The sequence below is a fragment of the Myotis davidii genome, unplaced genomic scaffold (genome assembly GCF_000327345.1).
Source record: "Myotis davidii unplaced genomic scaffold, ASM32734v1 scaffold210, whole genome shotgun sequence".
NCBI lineage: Eukaryota > Metazoa > Chordata > Mammalia > Chiroptera > Vespertilionidae > Myotis > Myotis davidii.
This window is the reverse complement of record NW_006282396.1, coordinates 598,764-606,378: the sequence shown is the minus strand read 5'-3', so window position 1 is coordinate 606,378 and position 7,615 is coordinate 598,764.

The following is a 7,615-nucleotide window of genomic DNA, read 5'->3' as shown; positions in this document are numbered from 1 at the left end:
GGGGGCATTGAGGGGGGAGGAGGGAGGGCTAAATGACTGAGGACCTGGAAGATGAGACATAGTTGCTGTAACTAGAATCAGGTTTCAAATGGACTCCACCCAGGTGTCTATCTGAACTTAATGATATCTCCAGTAGAAAAAGAAGTGAGAGGAAGAAAACCCTTATAATTACTTATAAGGGTGTGCTTTTGTCAGCCATATAAACCCCGTGGATTCTCTTCCAATCAGAATATTTATTTCCACCTGCCTCTTACATTTAGATGAATTTCTATCCCTCCAACTAAGAATCCATCTGTTGATTGTGTTTTCTGTCATTTGCACTCAGTGGTATCCTTGGCAACCAGGCAGCTGTTGCAGATACAACCCTTAGAGTTCAAAATTATGTTCTTATTTCAGAAACAATTCACTAAACAGAACAATATCTCTTAAGACAACATTTCTCAAATTATGTCCTACAGATCCCTAATTACCATCCCCTGGAATCGGGAGTCCACAGAATACAGTTGGGGAAGCACCTCCTTAAATCAATAAAACTGAATGCAAAACACAGATTGAAACCGAAATTTGGAGTGAGTTCCTGCTTGTGTTCCAGACCTTGGAATTCCTGAGGCTTTTTCAGAAATTGTGGTCCATACTGGAACAGATCCTACAATTCAAATTATTTATGACCAATGTGAATTGAAAAAGCATGAAAATATAAAGACACTTTTGGAGGTTCTCTCCAAATATCTGAGTCAGTTTCAAACTTTCTGAACCAACTTGCATGTGGGTACAAGGACCCACAATGTCCCTTTTCCCAAGATGCCTACAGGCCACAATCACCAGTTCCTTTTAGGGGATGGGGACCATAGGCAAGACTTCTCTAGGGACCAGGAAGACAGCAGGTGCTGCAACGCTGCCCCTTTGCCTAACTCTGAATGTGTGAAGGATTATAAGAATGCTAGTGTTTCCTGATTGGGTATGAAACAGAGCCCCTGAATCAACCTTAACATATTCAAGTAGAGAAAGAGGCAATTTGTTCATTGAGTTTAACTGCTTTCTGTCCCTGGTACGTAAGGGGTATTTGACAAGTAATTTCTTATTTGTCTGTCTCCTCCAGTAGATTATAAATTCTATGAGGTCAATAAATTAGCAATGTCCTTTGTAGATATATCAGGTGTTCTCAGATATGAGAGACTTTGACTTAGAAGGGTAGAGTTTTGTGGGAATGGGTTTAGGTAGAAGATTTTTGCTATAGTTTTGTTGCAAGATCTAGAAGGTCTGACAACTGATTAAATGTTGATGGATGGGAAGCAATGGAGAGAAAGATGAAGTCAAACAGAGATGAAGGTGTTGAAGTCTGAATTATTTAAACTTGCGATATCATTAAAATAGTAGTAAGATTAATAACATTTGAGGATAGTTTCATTTACATAATGTTTTTACATACATTATATTGTTTAACAGATACAAATAAATCAGTGGGGGAAAATTTTGGGGGAGGTGGGGATTGTAATTAATATCTGTTGCTTTGGTCTTTTCAAATATATTTTCTCCCTTTTCTCAATTTTTCTATATTGGACTAAAGATTATGTGATTGAAGCTAATCCATAGCTTTAAAGTTTCAACAATTAGCCAATTATCATCCCAGTAGAGGTGGTACTAAAGATGGTCACTGAGATTAAGAAGATTTTTGGGTCCAGCTGACGTGGCTCAGTGGTTGAGCATTGAGCTATGAACCAGGAGGTCATGGTTTGATTCTGGTCAGGGCACATGCCCGGGTATGGGGCCTGCACAAGGCAGCCAATCAATGATTCTCTCTCATCATTAATGTTTCTATCTCTCTCTCCCTCACTCTTCCTCTCTGAAATCGATAAAAATATTCTTTAAAATATTTTTCGAATTATGTGTGACTTAACATCAAAGCCCCCAGGAACTATTGATCGGGAATAATACACTTTTTGTTCTATTAAAAAATATTTAACATATTTCCACACTTTAGTTATGTGATTGGGTACAGGATGGCCAGTCCCAAGTTAGCCCAAAGAAATTCAACTATAGGTTTACTAAAGCAGTGAAAGTAGAGCCTGACTTAGAAAAAAGGAAGTCAGCATGTACACACACACACACACACACACACACACACACACACACGATAGGGAATGTGGGTGAAAAGGGAGGAGAGGAGAAGAAAAAGAAGGGGAGGGAAGGGGGTAGGAAAGAGAAGAGATTTAATTTTAGACAACACCATTTGAGTTTCTAGATTGAGCTCAGGGCTCTTCTGGTTACAGAGGAAAATATTCCTCATTCCCCATTTAAGCTACTTTAAGTTAGATTTTTCATTTGCAATACAAAAAAATTGGTAAATACAGTGATGGTGTGTTTGACTTCAAACATATAGAATCTCAGTTTCCAGAATGATATTTTGGTGAACTATAACGCAGGAGAGAAGTTATAACCAGGGATAAATATTTGAGACCCATTTGAAAATGATATTAAATCTCTGGTAGTGACTGAGGTCCACAAGAGAAAGGATGTGGAGAAAGATGGGTGAAAACAAAGAGTGGGATAATGCTTAGTCATAGGAACTGGCAGAGACCACTGGAGAGAAGAAATGGTCCTTGGGGTTAAGTAGAGGTCAAATAGAATGAAGATTGTCACTGGGTAGCAACTGGAAGTCATTGGCTGTCATCGAGGCAGTGATTTGTAGTCATGGTCTTAAAAATTATTATAAGAGGATAGGATTTGGATCTCCCCTTCTAGAACACGTTATCCTCCATTGACATTTGTATAAGACATTATGATCTTATCAATCTTTAAAGCTTTGTATCTGACATCCAGTAGGTGTTCGATAAATGAATTAATAAAATGCAACTGTATGCACAGAATGTTTTACTTGTGAAAATGGATTTTGTCAGGGAAAACATGCTACTTACAATGTGCTTCAGGTTGAGATCTGAGACTACGCCTCTGGCATAACAACATCCATGATTTAAGGCCAGTAGTTAGGATCAATCAGCCGAGGTAACTGCAGAGCCCAGTGAATGTGAACAGGTCAAAAAACACTGGAGCAGTGAATTATAAACTCAGACATACAAAATAAACATTGTCAAGAGATGGAAACATTTTGTATTTATGACAAAAGAAGGGAAGAAGACAATCAGTCCTGCATCTTTAGGCTCTGAACAAGGATGAGTAAAAGCTGATCCCTAAATCATTCTCTATTTTACACTTTTCTCCTTGCTTTAGAAAGGAAGGCATTTTTAGAACAGGATGGAAAATAGGTCTAATTCTACATCTTGACACCAGCCAAATGGCAGTGATGACCTGGAGTGCTGTGAGAATTGCATGAATCCATGGAAAAGAATTGATGTCTGTGATTGATTATTGATGTCTGCCATGGACAAGAGAAAGGAGAAGGATCCCTAATTTCATTCAGATCTTTGCTCAAATAACACCTCCTTAGAGGGATCCTTTGAGACAAGAGAACTCACAAGTCAGTACAGTAGATAGACGGTTGCACCCCTTTAAAAAATTTTTTTATTGTTCTTTATTGAAAGGCGAGTACAGTCCCTATCACCCACGTGTACAAGTACTGACACCCACTGAAAATTAAGTTTCAGGAAAGGATAAACAAGCATAACTTCCCTCCTCTTCTCAGAGGCTGTATTTGGAGAACAAGGCTGGACCACCCACTGAGTTGGGGGGGCAGGGGGTGTTAGCTGACACATATTGTGTGTATTTCTATGCTGGCTCTTCCACCTTAATGGAAGAGCTGCTTCAAAAACAACAACCAGAATCTTGAGAGAGAGTGAGAGCAATGAATCATCCCATTGTAGTGACACTAATTTAAGATTCAAAGGGTTTGGGAGGCACAACTGTCAAACAGCAGGATGAGCGATGCTAGGCTTGAAAGCCTCAGTTATAAATGAGCGAGCACACATTTACCAAGCAGGAACACACAGAGGGAGGCTCCGGCTGAGTTATTTCATTGCTTGGGGGTTGGGAGCCAGGGTGCAAGGATCCTGGAACTAAGCCCCACTTCGGTCTCCCCTAACTGAATGCTTGATTTCCCTGGGGGAATCCTTTGTGGACAGAAAGGTGACTCCGATCCCATTCAAGTGGAACAGGTGTCGTGGTGGCCAAGATCTGGGAGACAGAGTGAGGCATCAGAGCCAGGAAGAACGCTGAACACTAAACTTGGGGCGAGGGCAGGGTCGGGGGGAGCCTCAGCAAGGCTAGCAAGTGGGGAGCAAGGAGAACATGAAGGGGATGAGAGGTTCTAAGAGCATGGTGGTGCCTACAGTGAAGAGTAACAAAGGATTATTGTGGAGACTGGGGGAAGGCCAGAGGAGGAGGCAGTGTTTACATGGCAATGTGACTGCAGTCATGGGAGTGTTAAGGGATTGCCGGGTGGGAGAAAAATGGACACGTGTGTTCTATTTATTCATAATTTATATCTGCATAAAACTTCCAAAAATTTAAGGCAGCTTTCAAGAATAGAAACAGTTGCAGTACAGCTGTTAAAATATTAATAAAAATATATATGTTTTAAAACAAGAAGGAGAAAGAGGAAACAAAATTACAAAATACGTAGGAAAATCTGATTGTTTTAACTGGACATTGACCTTGGCTCTGAATTTCCCAGTAGCCAAGGAAGGGGGAGCATGGGAGAGGACAATTTTCATGGCTGGCAGTCAAAGAAAAGAGAGCAGAAGACTTAAATACCAGGTGTAGGTTTTTTTAATTCAAAAATCGGAGAAGGCAGCCTGCCTGTAGGAAGAGGTGGAGTACCAAGAGGAACAGCAAAGGGAAACGGAAGGAGGAAGTGGGCAGGGCCGCACCACATAGATGTCTCTTTCTTCCTCTGACATGGGCTCCACACTCACGCTCCCTTTTGGCCATAAACGTTCTAGCTGCTGGCTGCACCATGGGAATGCCAACTTCTTACAACCCCCTTTCTGCTGTGCTCCCAGCAAGCCCATCTCCGTTTTGACTTTCTGGCTTTTACTGCTTGTTATTCTGGGTGAGGCTTCGAATGCCACAGAGACCGGGAAAGTGGCCCATCTCCAGCTGACATTGACATGGAAATGTCAATTATCATGGAGGGAGCGGGGTCCACTCTGCCTCCCACCGCCCCTGCCCTGAGTCTTCTAGGGTCTGACAGTGTGAGTGTCCATGTGTCCGTACCAGTGCAAGGTGGGGGGACATCTGCACCTGAATGATAAAAATGGGAGTGTCAATCAGTAACAAAATTACCATGCACCATATTGGCAAGAGCCCAGCGGCCTTCAGGTTCACATCCCAAACCCTAATATTATTCTCACCCCCCCTTTATTGTCATACTCTTTACACTTTATGCCAATTGCTCCTTTAGTCTGCCAAGTCTGTTGTCCCCTATTAAGCTTACCCAGATACCCAAAGCCATGAACCCAATGGGCCAGCCTGGTTTGTGGAGCATCCCCAGCGCTTAGGCTAGTGCCTGGCACAAAGTAAGCATTCAAAAAGCATTTTACCTAACAAGTGTTTATTGCCCTAGCCAGTATGACTCAGTGGATAGAATGTTGGCCCACGGATTGAAGGGTCTCGGGTTAGATTCTGATCAAGGGCGTGCACCCTGTTGCAGGCTCGATCCCCCATCCCAGGTGAGGATTCATGTGGGAGGCAACCAATCCATGTCTCTCTCACATGGATGTTTCTCTCTCTGTCTCCCTGCCTCCCTTCCATTCTCTCTAAAAATCAATGGAAAAATATCTTCCAGTAAGGAGTAACAACAACAACAACAAAAACTAACAAAAAAATTCAAAACTCAAATATTTATTAAGCAATTACTATGTGAGTACTCTTCTAAGAATTTGGGATATATCAGTGAATAAAAGACATATCTGCTTTTCCTTGTAGATCTTCCTTTCTCCTGGCTCTTGGTAAGTGAATGCCTGAAGGTATGGAGGAAATAAGGAACCATCTATTAGGGAGAAAGGACAGCGGAGAGGACATTCCAACAGTGTGTTGCCCAACAGTGTGGGAGAGCACATGGGGGGACTTGATAAACATTCCAGCTGCGAGGCTGGGAGCAGGGGCTCTCCTGTGTGTGGTCCTCGGACCACACTGGGAGACATCTTGCCTGGTGGGGGAAGCTTGAGAGGACGTTATTGATGAATGGGGTCAGGCTTCCCATTCAGGTCAAAATTGACGTTCTTGACAGCTCACTGAGCTGTAAAATGGTTTAAAAACAACCAGGAAATCAGGTGAGGCTGCCTTTGGTCACAAGTGAAAAGACTCTGGCTGGCTTCCGGCCTAGATCGCATCAGGATCTCGGCACAGGGTACTAACCCACGTCCTGGCCCATTCGGGCTCTGGGAGGACATGGACAAAGGCTGGGCCGTACTTTCTGGAGAGGCCAGGGGGCACCTACCAGCTTCTGGCTAAAGGCTCCTGCTTTCTACTCTCACGTACGTGACAGTGGGTAGAGAGCAGATCGTTTTTTCCAGGTCCAAGTTCTTAGGAACTTGAGGCACATGGGTGGGCCGCCCAAAGGCAACATTCCCACCCCCACCCCCTGCTTTCTCTACCCTACACAACTTTCCTGTCTCCCCTCAATCCTTCCTGTGATTCACACACACATTGGAAATGAAACAGAGAACCATCCGTCCATTCCCCTCCCCCTTCCCACTGGGCCCTAGTTAGCCCAGACCTCAGCAACTGAGGACCAAATGCCAGCACTCTGGAAACCCAGCCTAAACTGGCCAGGACACACTCCAGGGGGTCTGTAAGATCTGTAGGGCAGGTATCTGCCCCCCCCCCACCCCCACCCACGCCGCAAGTGCCTCCAACGCCTGCAATGAAGCCCTCAGATCCCATACAGTCCTTGCTGGCTTTCCTCTCTCCTTTCCAAACCTTTGTATTATGCCCAATGGAAGCCCCATTATAAGGTAAGTACAATTTATCCCAGATCATCAACCTCTTTCCCGAGGGTTTCCTGCATATCTTGTTGGAACAGAAACCTAATTTCTCTCTGGAGCGCCCCTTCTCGCTGCTGCCCTGGGTGGAGGCTGCCCAGCTTCCTAGGTACAGAAAGCACAGGCCCAGAACCGGGAGAGATCTGCCTTCCCCACGCTCCTGCTGCTTCTTTAAAACCAGCCTCTGTTCTTGTGTCAAAGCTCCATCTCCTCTCCACCTCTAGCAGATACTGCTAAACTTCCCTCCAAATGACTGCTTTCACTCCTAGCATCTGCACTGAATAGTTCCCTGTTTTTCCCGCCTTTGAGAACACCTGGTAGTATCAGCTCTATTCATGTCATCACTCTGGTGTATGAAATGCTGCCTTGCTATTTTAAATTGCATTTCCCCGATTACTAGTGATTTTGAATATCTTTTCACCTATTTATTAGCTGTCTAGGGCTCCTCTGCTGTGAATTACCCATTCATATTCTTTGCCCTTTTTCCCTTCTGGGTTATTTTGCTCTTTTTGATTTGTGGTAGTTCTTTACAAATTCTGGATGCAACCCTTTGTCGGTTGCATGCTTTGTAAATCTCCCAGTCTGTGGCTTGAATTTAAATTTGTTTGTGTGTTCCTGTTGAATATACGTTTTTATTTTAGTGGGCTCATATTTATCAGTCTTTTTCTTACAGTCTG